The sequence below is a fragment of the Helianthus annuus genome, chromosome 14 (genome assembly GCF_002127325.2).
Source record: "Helianthus annuus cultivar XRQ/B chromosome 14, HanXRQr2.0-SUNRISE, whole genome shotgun sequence".
In the NCBI taxonomy this organism is placed as follows: domain Eukaryota; kingdom Viridiplantae; phylum Streptophyta; class Magnoliopsida; order Asterales; family Asteraceae; genus Helianthus; species Helianthus annuus.
The window spans coordinates 21014814-21030578 of NC_035446.2; the positions used below are offsets into that span (position 1 = coordinate 21014814).

The following is a 15765-nucleotide window of genomic DNA, read 5'->3' on the forward strand; positions in this document are numbered from 1 at the left end:
CAAAAATTTTGGTTACTGGCACTTGCAGCACGACCCTGTGCTATAGGGACACGGCCTTGTGTCCAAAGTGCCAGTAACAAATGAAGTCAGAAGACTTATAGTGGGGTGTCCACGGGGGCGTGTTGGGTGAGCACGACTCATGCCACCTTCCGGACAGAATATATTTGACAACAGTAAGGCGTGTACGGGGGCGTGCTAGGTAAGCACGACCGCTTGCTGTAGCCACTGATTTGTAGAAAATGAGTCAGGAGGCTTCTGTTTTCTTTGCGTTGGCTCCTATCTATCACCCATCTTCCTCTGTTGAGTGTGTCTTTACTCCTACAAAGCTAAATACTTAAAAGAAAACATTAAACTAAATATTAAACTAAGACTAAACTAAATTTAAATTAAGATTAAACTACTAACTAATGAATAGTCCATGGGATGCCTCCATAGTGTGCCACGTTTAGAAGGGTCATTGGCTAGACCCAAAGTAGGTTAAATGTTACCCGCGCGGGATGACTCACATCCTGAGTTGTATCGTTGCAATGCATCATCTAAGCTTGTGTCAATCGTGTTGAGGTATTTGACCGGATCGTCCTCCGTTCATTGCTCAACTTCAAACTTGATCTCCTTTTCACCAACCCTCAATGTTAGTTGTCCTTCGCTCATGTCTACCATAGCTCGTGTGGTGGCAAGGAAGGGTCATCCTAGTATGAGCGGAATTTTGGTGTCTTCTTCCATATCTAGAATAACAAAGTCGACAGGAAAAAACAAATTCTCCTACCTTGATCAATAAATTTTCTATGACACCTTGAGGGTATTTTACTAACCGGTCCGCAAGTTGAACATAGAGGCCGGCATTAAATTAATGCCAGCCCCCAAGTCGGCTAGTGCATTGCTTATTGACGATTCACCAATAGAGCAAGGAATGGTGAAGCTTCCGGGATCAATCTTCTTTTGGGGGAGCTTGTTGAGGAGTGCCGCCGAGCATTCTTCACTAAGGGTGACTTGTTGGATGGTTTCAATCTTCCTTTTGTGAATGAGGAAGTCTCTCATAAACTTGGAATACTTTGGCATTTGACTGAGAACTTCTACAAAAGAAAGATTGATGTGAAGTTGTGTAAGCAAGCTCACGAACTTAGTAAATTGTTCGTCGGTCTTTTGCTGAAGTAAATGACCGGGGTAGGGGACCGAAGGTGGTTTGGTTGTGTTGATGTCGATATTTTGGGGTTGAGTATTTTCTTAGTTATTGTTGGTGGGTGTTTTAGCTTGGATTGGGTCGGTTTGTTGTGGGGTTGGCTCACTCTCGGGTCCTACCTTCCGGCTTCTTAGATTGATTACACTTACTTGGGCTTTTGGGTTTGTTTCGGTGTTACATTGTAAGGCTACTTGTGGTCTTTTGGAGAATTGTTGGGCTAGTTGACTAAATTTTTTTCTAAATTTTGAATACCAGCCCTTTGGTTTCTAATTTCTCCTTCGGTTTGTGAGAACCTTTCCAAGTATCTTTTATCGGATTTGAGAAGAGGCGAGTAATGATATCCTCAAGCATTTCTCTTCCTCCTTGTTGTTGTGATTGAAAACTTTGTTGCCCATTTCATGGTGGTTGTTGAAAGTTAGATCTTTGATTGTGATTGTGTTGGTTTTACCCCTCGATTCCCTCTAACTAAAGTTGGGATTAGGGGTGCAAACGAGCCGAGCTACTCAAGCTCGGCTCGAAAAAAAAAGCTCGAACGAGCTAAGCTTAAACGAGCTCGAGTTCGAGCCCGAGCCCGAGCTTTGCTTATCGAGCTCGCGCCGGCTCGAGAGCCTAATCGAGCTTTCTGTTTATATATTTTTTATTAAATATTAAACATATTTATATAATAATAATAATTACCATTTATATAAATATAAAAAATAACTAAATTATTTATAATAACAATTATAATTAATATAAATTAATTAATAAATACTAAATGAGTCGAGCCCGAGCCGAGCTCGAGCTTGAAAAATTACCGTCGAGCCGAGTTCGAGCTTCAGAAATAAAGCTCGAATCGAGCCGTGCTTGAGCTCGAGCTTTAATATGTTAAACGAGCTCGAGCGCGAGCCTGGCCTAGTCAAGCTCGGGCTCGGCTCGGCTCGGCTCGTTTGCACCCCTAGTTGGGATGATTACGTCACTCTGGAGTGAAAGTTTTACTTTGAACTCCCGGTGGTCATGGCCGGTTATATAGGTAATTTACCACTTCCGTTTGATATTCTAGATCTTTCATACAACTGCAGTTTTCTTGGGGGTCATCGCATCCTTCGCAAGCCATAACCGAACCTGTTTTGTTTAATTCAAGTTTCTTTATTTGGGCTTGCAAAGAAGTGGATTCATCCACTTTGTGGGCGCCCGGAGCTATAGATTTTGTGCCCCTAGGATTGTGCCATTGAAAACTGTTTTGAGCAAGTTCTTCAATTTGATTATAAATTTCCTCGGGTCACCGATTCCCAAGGAGTCCCCCAGAGACGGAATCAAGGATTTGCTTTGTGTGCGGCAAGAGCCCGCTGTAGAAGGCGGACACTTGTTGCCAACGTTCAAGACCATTGTTGGGATTGAACCCTGTCAGAAGAACAGATAATGAAAGCCAAAACCGGATCACTACAGTGGATTAGTCATAAGCAGTTGTTTACATTAAGCTTTCCCCTTGACATTGGTCATCTAGAATCTGATGGACTCCAAAGTACTGCTCTATAGAACAACTGCTATTAAAGAATTGATGATGTTTAAAGGCTGAAGCTCAATCTACTGACGGAATCCAAGCACTGCTGAAGAATTAAAGCACTGCCCATTCAAGGTCTGATCACCCTTTGAAGAAAGCACTGATGCTCAAAGAACAGTGGTTGACTACATCAGTGGAATGAAGAATCAGTGTTTATACACCAGTGATTAGAATGTAATCAGTGTCTGTATAGTCAGTTGTTATAGAACAGTAGATAGAGTTTGTTAGTTTGTTAGATGTTGCTTTCATGGTGACGTCAGCTGAGATGCCTCAGTGGTTTGGTTTGCCTATAAATGTAACAGTATCATGTACTGTTACATTTGATTGACTGAGTAGGTTCTTCTCCTCTAGTCCAATCCTTTCATCTTGTGCAATCAACCTTGGAGCATCAGGCTGAGGGGGAGTTTAATTTGTAAGCATGCATTGTAATCATTTGATTTATATTTCAATCTTTCGACTCAATGAAAAGCATGTGTTTATCAAAACTATCTTCTCTTTGATTGTGTTTACAAAGTTTGTTTTCATTTCCGCTGCACTTAATCTTAATCAATATCTTTTGAAATGTTCAATTCATACAAACAAGCACAATTATGAGAGCCTCTGATCCTAACAATTGGTATCAGAGCTCGGACAGTCAAATTCGATCTAACAATCAATTTGACATAACAGTTCAGCTCAAAATTCATTGATACTAAGGTTGATTGTATTTTGTTGAAAAACAGAGTAACGAGTAATCATGTTCAAAATGACTATTCTAAAGCTCTGTAAAACACACAAGATGTCATGCACAAATCACCCATAGCTTTCAGATTTGAAAATATGTCTGGTAACTATGGTATGATTATTTTCATTCAAAATTGATTTCAACTGTTGTTATGAAATTTGTGATGATTTCATCATGTTTAATGCTAAAGTATGAACCTCAGATTAACAAAACCTATGTTCATATAAACATTAGTGTTTTGCTAACGTAAAAAGAGGGAAATAAAGCTTTGGACATGAAACCTTATGTGTTGAAAAGCAGGTTGAGAATCCTCAAAAGGACCAAATCAACCCTGTTAAAACACATTAAGAAAATCAGGGGTCAAAACAGTCCAAATCATATGTAATGTGATATTTGATAATAAAACATGTACGAATGTGGCCAAATCTCTCAAAACATTACTGCAAAAATGATTCTGGACTAAGTATTTCTTCAATAAATACCACCCAGTAAGTATTTCATTACTTATGAATGGGAAGGGTAGAAAGGGAATAAGTAAAATGATAAAAACTCATAAGTGTGTTTATCTCAAAACTTTTGAAGTCAAAAGAAAAGAGTATAAATGTAAAACACTTAAGAGTTCAAAATTTGGAAAACAATGGTCATCAAGCAACTGTGTGCGTTCATTAATTCAGGAAAGTTCAGGTAACAATAGTATCTCCAGTGATTGAACTTAAAAGAGGACTTTGCAATCAATTGATAAGAAAGTGGTCCCAAACAGTGGTCATAAAATTTGAGAATGATGTGATTATGAGCTTGCTTGGAAAGTTACCAGATCCTTTTGATGATATTTTCAAAATAACCTTTAATTTTTATTAGAAAGGTGTTTTTCTCAAATAAAACCGGATATGTTATTCATTTTTTAAAAATAATATATTTTGTAATTGTACTCTTTTTAATAGTAAAAGTCTCTTTCACCGGTCATGATGTAATTTCCTTATTTTTGTGTGAAGTTACTATCCTTAAAAACAGATCAAAGGAAATGGTGCATATGTCAAGGTCATATCAAACTCAAGTTTGTTTTATCACAGATCAAAAATTGATTGCTAACAGTTTTTTAAACTATTGAGATACTCATGTTCTAATTCAGATAATTAGACACAAAATGAGTAGTCTTAGTAAAAAGATTTTCATCATCTGGGATACTAAACCACTGTCATGAATTTATAAAAGCTTCAAAACTTATAATAAAAATGTGGTAAAACCTCGAACATAAATTCCTGGAAAACTACAGATAAGAAATGAGTCTATCAGAGGCGTTCTACTCAAAATGAAAGGCGGAGACAGATATGATGAGTTGAATTCAGCAAAATATTCACTTAAATTGTCTTGTATATTGATTCTAGCACAATTACAGATATGTAGACACTTCGACAGAGCTTCGCTGTCAGAAACAACACTCATAATCCCGTACCAAATGAAACAGACTGACCTCTATTTATAAACTTGGTAATTCCGCTTGAACATACTCGTGCGGAATTACCTGTTCACACGAAATCACACTTACAAACGATATTATAGTCTCGCACGGAATTACCTTGTAATTTCGTACGGAATTACATGAAGATCATTACAAGCGAAATTATCATCTCAAGCGGAGTTAGTTATTTGCTTCATATTCTTGATCTTCGTGCTCTGAGCAATGCAAGACCCGATACAAGACGAAGTCAGCAGCCGTATGCACTAACAGACTCCCCCTCGATGTTGACGAGTCTACTGTGTCGAGTCTTCACATCTTCAGTCTTTATCGGTCTGTCTGCTCTCTCACTGAATTATCTGACAGAGGTATCGGAACCTGGCTCTCTATCACTCAGGATCGTGATCTGACTCTATTCTCAGTTTCAGAATCCAGTCTATCCTGCACATCCTCTACCTCACAATAAATTTCACAAATTTAACATTTGACAAATTTATAATTACAACCTTTCTTTCAAATTTAACCCGAATGATTTTTCAATGAAAATTTCTGATGAACCACTTAAAAACAATCATTCAAAATATTTTTGATTAAGAACACAAACTCCCCCTCAAAAAAATCATCATGTTTAGCACTCGGAATTTTGAAAATCTGCTCTTCAACATAAGTCGTCGAAAATCTTTTGAATTTTCCAAAAATTATGCTAAAACACACCGAAAATCTTTTTGGAAATTTTTGAAAGTAGTAGGCAAAGTAGTAAAGAAATATTTACAAACAATATTTTTATGAGTTTGTGTAAGAGGATCATATCAGTTTATGAGACACATCACTAACACCGTTAAGTTTCATTTCATTTTAAGTTCTAAATCATTCACTTAGATTGTCAGTATACTAGTCCACTTAAATTTTCATACAAAGTTCAATTGTTTCGAGATACGATATTAATGTTTTAAGGACTTAAGCTTAATCGCGTGTCCCACCTCTTGAATATACTCCCGTATCCAGATCCCAATATTCAGTCTTACAGGTGAGTATACCTAGATGATATCTGTAAAAGGGTTAAATGCGAAACCGTGAGAGCTCAGATCAGAACTTCCATTCAGCAGAGAGATTACGGCTCGACTTTTGGTGTGTTCCCTTTAGAGAATCTTTTATTCAACAGCACATGATTAGCATTTTTCAATGTTTCATCATTTTTTATGCTGAGGGTGGCGCTATATTTCAAGCAATTGTAAAGTATTATACGGGGACTAGGCCATTGCTTCCGTAAAATCAGAAGTCCCGGAATAATACCCCAGATATTACTGAATATAAAGACCTAGTATCTCAGAAAGAGGGACCTTTCAAACAAGATTTCGGGGGTTACCCATATATCCGAAGACATGTTCGATCCCCACGATATAAGCAAGTTTAAATTTAGGCTTATATCTCGAAAACAATCTACTAAATGTACAAAAACCTACTGGTTCATCCACACTGAGATTATTTATCACATTTTTCTATCCAAATCTTTAGCATGTTGTGATAGTCCACTGATGTACTATCATTTCCTCTTTTGTACAACAAAACTTTTTTAGCTTTTTATCATGTTTTTGACTCTTTCAAATTTTCTAATGTTTTTGGATTTTCTGAAATTTTTACTCCCCCTAAAAAGCAAACACATTTAAAAAATTTGAAAACAAACTGTACAAGAAAATTGACAACTATTGTGAATCGCATCCATTCGCCATCCACTTGGCATAAACAATCAGAACTCCCCCTTACAACAAACCATTTTCTCATTATGATTTCAAAACACTTAAGTTTGTTGTAATCAAAATGATTTTTCCAGAAAATAAGTTGGTTAAAACCATTTGTAGGTTAGGGGTTCATCTCATCACATTGTTTATCATTATAACACATGCACGATTACATCAAGTTCAACCTAATGACCTTGACGAATCACTTGCAAGAACAAACCTCTGTACCAATTTTAAGACAAAATCATTTTTCGTAAATTTCTCAAGAAATATGCCGATACCTACTCCTCACTTACCAACCTGGGAGTTCCGGCAATTCCACAACCTGTAAAAATTTTACAATTTTTAAGATTCATTCACAAAATCAATTTTTAAGAAATGATACCGATTCCTGCTCCGCGATTACAAACTTGGAAGCTCCGGCAAGTCAGGTTTTTCAATGAAAGAAAATGTCCACCCAAGCCTGACTAGCCTTGGGTGATCTTTACTCTTCTGCAGTTGGGGTATAGGTTGCCTTCTTTGTAGCATAAAAATCTTTAACCCATTTAACCTTCCCTTCGATCATTTTTCCAAAAATTTTCTTCACTTTCCTATTAAAAGCTTTCTCAACATCAAATTCATTCTTTTCAGAATAAAATTGATTCGAGATTTCAACTTTACCAATCTTTTGTTTAAAATTCTCAGTCCTCAATGGTGGAAAGTTCTCATCATCCATTGGAGGAACTGAGTTTTCACTCTTTTTAACAACATGTGGCTCCTCTGATTTTATGGAATCAGATTCATTGCCAGATTTTACCTCTGTTTTCTTAACAACCCATTTTTGGTTGTCAAGATTCACACTTCTCCTGTAAAATCTTTTCGAACACTCACCAACTTCATAAGTAGAATTTTTTAACACTTTAACTTTCTCAGTTGGTGGTTTGGTTTTGTCAACAGCTATCTCTTTGAGTTTTTCTAAGACTCCCTGTTTTGTCTTTGTTGCCAACGGACAATTCCATGCAATGTGACCAACTTCTTGACATCTATAACAGGTTCTTGTCTATTTTCTCTGATGAGCCTCAGTTTTCTTCTTTTCAGCAAGAAATTCCTGATTTGATTGTCTCCAAAATGAGCTCTTCTTTTCATCCTCGGCAGATGTTCCTGAAACAAATTTTGTATTTTTAGAAATTTTCTCATTTTTATAATTTTCCGATGGAATAAAACCAATACCTTTCTTTTTGAAATTACCATTACGGTTTGGTTTCTTTCGAAACTCTAAACCATAATTGTAACCCATTTTCTTGTTTAATCTTTGTTTTATTCTTTGTGTGGATGGAGCCCCCTTTAATTTGCATGGTGTGGATGTAGCCCTCAATTAAACAAAATAAAAAAAAATTAATTGGATTAAATCTATTGGGCCCCACCTGAACCTTTCATTTTTGGCGTTAACATGATGGAGCCCCTTGTATAGCTCACCCTCTTAAATCTCGCGGTGTGGAAGTATAGCGCATAGGGGCGCTATAGATGGTGATGTGGCCTGAGTGATGCCCCCACACCCTCCGGCCTAACTAAGTGGACCACGTTTAACGTTGTGGGCGGTCTTATTCGTAGTATAACAGTAACACAACTCATTATTGTTATATTAGAGTTTAGGACATTTTTTAAAATATACGTATCACAGTTACACAGTTTAGGCTGTTTTCCACCATTTTAAATACCAGTTATAGTCTTTTTAATTTAAAAAGAATGCCTCTTCCTACGCATTTGTGGCTTCCAGGGCCCAATCTTGGGTTCTTCAAGACCACATCCTTCGCGAATGTGGGGGAGAGCTGTTGGACTCTGATTACAAGGGTGCGTTGGACAATCTGCATAGTTCTCTTCCCGATCTTGATCTTGGCGGTTTCTACATTAAAGACACCGCCCCCATTAAAGCTTAGAAAATTCTGGCGAATGCCTTATATGGCGAAATCGTCAAGACAGTTGAAGAGAAGTTTGCCTTTTCCCCTAGCCAGCGAGCCGTGTTTGAGTGCTTGCGAACCCCCCATGCTCAGGATTTCCTGTCTGTTGTTCCCATCGAAGGTTTAGGGCAATGTATGTCGGCTGTGGAATACCGGGCTATCCTCAAGTACCGTTTAATGATACCCCTTTTCCCGGATGATGACCCGTGTCCTGTATGTCGGAAGTGATGCTTGGATTCTTTTGGGGAGCATGCAGTACATTGCAAAGAATTACCGGGCTTTAAGTATCGACATGATTTAGTTCGAGATGTGCTGTATGATGTCCTTAAGCGAGCAGGGATCTCGGCAAAAAAGGAAGCTCCGGTGAACTTCTTGACTGATCCATTAGAAGGGAGATCTACGCTACGGCCCGCTGACATTCTTGTTTTTGGATGGGAGGGAGGGAAACACGCGTGTGTCGATTTGACAGGTGTGTCCCCCCTCGTTGGGCTAAGGGACCACGGGTTTGTGGCGGGACAGGCGATAACCAAGGCAGAGGCGGGCAAAGTAGCTAAACACGAAAAAGCTTGCATCGAGAATCAGCATGTGTTCGTCCCGTTCGCTTTCGATACATTCGGCGCTCTCGCCCCTGACGCGGTGCGGTTCCTAAAGCGGGTTCAACAGGTGGTAAGCAGTAACACCGCACATGTTAAGGGGCAGAATTTTGTGTTTAGCAGGGTAGGGTTTGCTATTCAGAAAGGGGTAGCGGCGCAGCTTGTTGCTCGTCTACCTACCATTAGTTTGTAATCGTATTGGATATTCATTAGAAGACAAATTTATACAAAAATCCATGCATTTTTTAAAAAAAATAGGGATACAAACGAGAGCTAAGCTAGGCTTGACTTCAAGCTTGTTTTATTTACGAGAGCTAAGCTCGGTTTAGCATAAACTTTATTTCTAAAGGTCTAGTTTGATTCGGGCTCGGATCATTTGTTATTTATTAATTAATTATTATTTATCAGTTTCTTAAAAATTTTATAATGCATGTATAGTATAGTTAGTTTATCACAATTTTAAAAATATTAATTATAATTGTGTGTATACATTAAATTTAAATTTTATAAATCATAGAATATTTTAAGCTCGTGAGTTGGCTCGAGCTCGTTCATTTAACAAACTTATTTTTATGCTCAGGTTTGTATAAGCTCGGCTCATTCCAAACTTTTTATCGAGCCCATCTCAAATAACACAATTTGTTTAGTACTTTTATGTACTTAGATTGCCACTTAGTACCAAAATTTTGACTAATTTAATCTTTAATAGGTCACTCTAAAATAAATTTATAAAAACATGTTTTTGTGTTTTAATTTTGAAAGTTTAGCATACGAAAACCGAATTGATGTGTAAAATAATAAATTAAATCATTTGAGTTGAAAGACATTGTTCATACAAAAGCAACTTACTCAAATATATTTAAAAATGAAGCTTTAAGTTCGACTAATTATAAATAAATATAATCTCTCTCTCTCTCTATATATATATATATATATATATATATAAATGAGATAGATTTGGGCATCTCTCAGTTCGGATATACTATAAAAACCTAATTGAGATCATAATCTCAATACCCTATTGACGTTTCTCTAAAACCCTAGCCACCATGTTCCTCCTTCTTCTTTACGATTCAACTCAATAGCAACCGTGATCCTCTTTTTTCTTAGTTGTTCTACGATTCAAACCCTAAATCGATTTCCCCATTCATCTTTTTCATATATACAATCAATGTCGTCGATCAATTGAATGGTTGAAGAAAATACTAGGTGCCTCTACTTTCAGTTTCTCTCTCAAAACACTAGATCAACGAGTGCAAGTTCGTGTTCTTCACTTTCATATTGATCAATCAAGAACATAGGTATGTTTATCCCTTTCGATCTTTGATGTTTTTGTTATGTGATTCCAATAATAAGAATCCTTTTTTTTGTTTTTGTTTTTGATTGTCAAAACCCTAAATGGTCAATGTTTACAAACGGTTGTTATTTCTGATTGTTGTTGTTTTTTGTTGATTTTAACATTGAAGAAGAATGAAGGTGTGTTTGTGTGACGGCTGAATCTGATACAATTTTAGGGTTAAGCATGAAGGAGAGGAAGAAGAAAGATGAACTGTTAAGGTTCGTCTAACACAAAAGATTTGGGTTTAAGAATGATTTTAGGGTTTCGCATTGTAAAAGAATTTAAAAAAATCATCATTTGTTAGGTTTAAGATTATGTCAGCATTGTAATAGAATTTAAAAAAAAATCATCGTCAAGTTTGTTAGGCTCAAGATTATGTCGGCTGATGTAGTTCTGAATCTTTTTTACCTTTGCAAGATTATGATTGGTCATTGTTTTCTTTGTCGACCTGGTTGTGTATTTGTAGTTGTTTGGTATCAATTATATTTTTTTATTCAACGTTTTCAGATTCTAATTACATGCTGGAAATTTGGTTGTTGATGTTCGGTTGTTATTAGTATTCATTTGTTTTTTTTACTTTGTTCATCTTTGATGTAGCAATTCTTGTTAGTTTTTTTACTTACGTTGTTCAGTTTTGAAGACTTTCGCGGGACTTGGGAGTAGCTTGAAGCCAATCACTGGTCGACTCGAAGCCTCGAGTAAATGTGGGGTTGGAAAATCGAGTTCTTTTTAATTGGATAACAATTGATAAACTTGGTCTACACATTCAACAAGCTATGATAAGTTGCTCCAACGGATTTGCTCTCGATATCTTCTGGGCTGAAATTGCAATATATATCGTATTTATTTGTTATTGATTTATTTTGTGATTTTGATTGTGGGTTTTTGTTTTTGAAGCAATGCTAAGAGGGGCGAGATGTTCATCTTGATCAGGTTAACAGTGCTGCTGGAGTGTGCAGGGCTTAAGTGCAAGTGTGAAAGTGAAGGGATTAATGCTTGGCTATCTTAGTAAAGACAAAGTGCTGAAACAACAGGTCACCAAGATAACTGTTGGTTCGTTGATTCTACCTGCAACTGTTTTTTTTTCTTGTCATTTTTCACATTTTTGATAGACGATTACTGCTTGGCTATTTTAGGGATTGTTACAAGGAGACCTTTGGTGTTGCAATTGCACAAGACAGAGGGCAGACAAGAGGAGTACGCAGGACACATTGTGCTTGCACGAACTTATGATAAAGGTTCAATATTAACCCAGCTGCAATAAATAATTTGATTTAATTCCTTAATTTTTTTAACCCAGCTGTCCCAATTTACTAAATACCACTAAATTTTTTTAAATACCATTACAAAATATTCCAATTTACTAACTAACTCTATTTGTCAAGAGGTGCAGGTTGGTTGGGTTGGCTTTTAAGAGGTCCGCCTTTAATTGACTTTCCACCGTATTTTATTAATCTCTTTTTAAATGCCATTTTAGGCATTGAATAAGCAACTTCTGAAGATGGATGCAAATGGGGTAATGTCATGAAGAAAAGCTGTTGTTGTAGTCCAATTATCTCACTATTGTACAGGTACTCCATTGTCCCTTTCTTCTATCTTTTGGTTTGCTGTAGTTAAACTATTGTACATGCTAATTTTGTGTTTATATGCCATAATGATACTGGTGGTATGTGACTGCTTGCATTTTTCCTTTTTTAAAAAAAAGTTGCTAAAATTGATAGTGATTTGGGTTTGAAGTGCAGGAATGATTTTTTGAAGAGTGTGGTACTAGATTTTACAAGCAAAACATGATGAAATTGATAGCCTGGCCCACAAGCAGGTTTGATGGATCCTCTATAACATGGTAAGATCCTAAGTAGCTCAACTTGGGTTTTTTTATGGTTTAAATTTTGGGCCTTCTCTTGGATGTTATGGGTAAATTAAAATAGTCAAAAGTCTGACCCCGATTTGTACAAAATTTGTATATTCTGACCCGTTAACAGTTAGACATGTTTACTCTTGATTTTTTTTTTCTTCTACATGAGTAAATTGTGAAGATACAATAGATGTTGTTATATACGTATTTGAAAAACTAAAATTTATGTTTTATCTTATGCATTTATGGTATTTCAATTTATCCTATGCATTTGTTGTGCCATTTCTTTTTTATTAAGCAACTACAACAACTTTGGTAAAGAAAGTGAAACATGGTTGACCAAATTGTAATCAAACTAATAGAGTCAGAGTGTTTCGTGTCAGATTATGTCGGGTTAATAGTTACAATAGTTTTGGATTCTTGCTTAATTATAAGTAAAGTTTAGTTTGAAGTACAACTCAGTTACGGGTAAATTGACATATTTGAATTGGATATAACATATTATATTTGATTATTTCCACTTTTTTTTAGGCTATCAACAATTTATCAAAGACAAAGCATAAGGATCTAGTTAAAAAGGTGAAAGTCGATTACACGTAGCCTCAAAAATTATATATACACATATAAAAGAGGGAAAAATATATTAACAGTCTTAAAAGATCAGCCAGGTTACATGTTTCTATGAAGGCCACCTGGCACTTGGGCAGGGACAATTTGAAAAAGCGAAGCCCCGACGTGGAAAGTTGTATACAAATCTTTGACCTAATAAGCAGTGTCATACTGTCATTAGCCCACTAATATGAGGGTTCCCAGTGGTCTAACCCACTCAATAAAAACCGGCCTATAAAAATTGTAAACTGATGAAAGCTCAAATATACAAGCTTACACACTTTGTCTGGTATACAAGTTTAGTACTTTAATTATTGACATGTTCAGCTAATTTTCTTATACTCTAACATCTTATATGAAATTTAGAATGTATCTTAATCAGGTTATGTATCTTTGACAAGTATGTGTAGCCTACCAAAGTACCAATAATGAACTATGCTACTTTCGTTGATCTTATTAAGCTTAATGACGGTGGTTCGTTGATTCACTCGGCTGCAAATCTACCTAACCCAGTCAATTTTGGGTTGTCGAACTATTCATGTTGGGGCTTCGGTGGTGCAAATATGCCTAACACAGGCCCTGATTCACCCTACACTAATGACCAAATGAGGGTACACCATAATAAAATGCACTGCACTTCATATAATTCTATACCATGTGTATTCTAATTTCTAAACCTGTTTGTTATGCACAGGTTGTCTTCAAGTTGATTGTATCTTCCTTTGAGGATTTATCTGACTGGTCTAGCCGATCTTACAACAAGCGAGCCTCAATTCTTGAAACTGTTTCCAAAGTTAGATGATGTGTCATAATGCTCGATCTTGAATGTGATAAGCTTATCGTGAAAATGTTTGATCATTTTCAAAATGCAGTAAGGTGTGCTAATGTACTATAGTTTAATAAAATTAACTATATATACTATTTTTTTACTTATATGTATTTTTAATTGTATATCTACTTTGTTATTAGAGTAAACTTCCGTTTTGCTCCTTGTGGTTTGGTCGTTTTAATGGTTTTGCCACAATCATTTAAAAACGGTCATTTTCCTCCATTTGTTTACTATGTTTTTCTCATTTCGCGGGTGGACTAACACACAAATATTAGAGATGAGGTGGTTATCGGCAGTTATATCGCAAAGAGGAGTCTACTTGATGTTGTTTTGGTTGTCTCATGCGATTGTAGCGTGGGTGACATCTTATACATGTTATTACAATGGAATTCCACTTGATGCCAGCAATGTATTCACATTTCTGGCAACGATTCAAATCATTCAAGAGCCAATTCGTCTTGTTGCTGATACTGCAGCCGTGTTTATAGAAGCAAGGGTGGCGCTAACGCGTATTCTTCAGTTTTTGGAGGCACCCGAGTTGCAAAAAGAACGAAAGAATCATGTAAACGTTGGACACCAATCGCTAATATCAACTCTGACGCTGGTCTCTTAGAACATTCGACAGATGCGAGTTAGTCTCTTACTGACTATGCATATTATTTTTTTTTTCATTTCAAATATTTTTAAATGATTTTGGGTGATTTTATAGATATGCAAGGACAAAGAGGCGAAGCCTCAAGTGTGGGAATATGTCGAACCTTTAAAAGGGTATGGCGGTTGAATCTTTACACCATAGAAGATGAAGGCCCTGGTTTGGGTTATGGTACTGAGATTGAAGGCCCTGGAGTTGTATCGCATGGATCAATTTATTAGTGCTACATGCTGGACGCTGATGTACCTGCCTCTTGGTTCCAAATATTGCCTCATTCAGTTGCGAGTCAAGAACTGGATGCATCAGAGTCCGTGGATTGCTGCTATGTTACTGCTGGTATGTGGGTTATAATCTGCAAATGAAGGACACTCTGAGGTACTGTAGATACTTTGAGTTGTGTGATCTTATTGTGAAACTGGTCCAGCAAGGTGTGATGATTTTTAAGCGGCAAGGTTCTGCTGGTCTGTTATATGGTCTGCATTATGTCTTGGCTTGGGTTGTGCTCTTATTCTGGAATGGCCATCAGTCTGGGCTCAATTACTTCGGTTCCGGTGTGGCGGGTTCTATGCTGTGGAAGGCCCACTATGGGATGGGTTTTAAGCAACAGTTGCTGATGATGACAAGAGCCCACATAATCAGCTGGGGGCATGGTTTCTTGCGTTTACTGAAGGCCCAAAACTGGCCTGATTGTCCTACAAAAAGAACAAAGTTTGGGATTTCCGAAAGTGGTTTGATTTTCAAGCTAAGGCCCAATACAAGGTTCTTATTGTGAAGACCAGGCCCCACCTTCTGTCACACCCTGACTTTTGCGGAAGCGTGATTATTGGTGTGACTTTCTTAATACCATAGCATTCAATCATAACAACGCTATATGATAAAACCAGTAAATGTTCATCCATAAATTAAGTTTGAAAATGTCACAACATAATTGTTTGAAACATCGACACCAAATTCAAATTACAAACCACAACAAGTTTCAATGAGTTCACGAAGACTCGACAAAAGATCTTAAATAAACCTGAGTTTAGAACCATGTATCTCGTCCAGGATTAAGATACATATCCTAAACCCTAATGACTTGGATGACATCTTTTATTTATAACGCAGCTTGAAAACATGCAAACACCTGCCAGATCCACTTAGTTCCCTGAAATACATGTAATTTGAAAACATCAACAGAAGTTGAGCGAGTTCATGTGTTTGTGTATATGTATGTATAAACCTTTGTAAATAGTGTATGTATGTATGTTTGTAAATCCTGGTATGAAAGCAAACAAGGAAACAGATCACCAATGGTTTGCAAGGCCAC

At 36.8% G+C, this 15765-nt stretch overlaps 1 long non-coding RNA gene across 32 annotated transcripts; it reads left to right on the top strand.

Moving 5' to 3' along the window:
• The first annotated feature begins 10120 nt into the window (after positions 1 to 10120).
• LOC118486420 lies at positions 10121 to 15491 on the top strand. Of its 32 annotated transcripts, none has more exons than XR_004878987.1 (11): positions 10127 to 10473; positions 10639 to 10729; positions 11144 to 11564; positions 11648 to 11749; positions 11989 to 12082; positions 12249 to 12354; positions 12898 to 12945; positions 13358 to 13586; positions 13670 to 13851; positions 14080 to 14435; positions 14514 to 15491. It is a non-coding gene; the product is annotated as an uncharacterized LOC118486420 (long non-coding RNA). The 32 variants fall into 32 exon arrangements; XR_004878991.1 differs by having other exon boundaries at positions 12254 to 12354; XR_004879006.1 differs by lacking the exon at positions 12898 to 12945 and having other exon boundaries at positions 11144 to 11350; positions 11445 to 11564.
• The last annotated feature ends 274 nt before the right edge of the window (positions 15492 to 15765 follow it).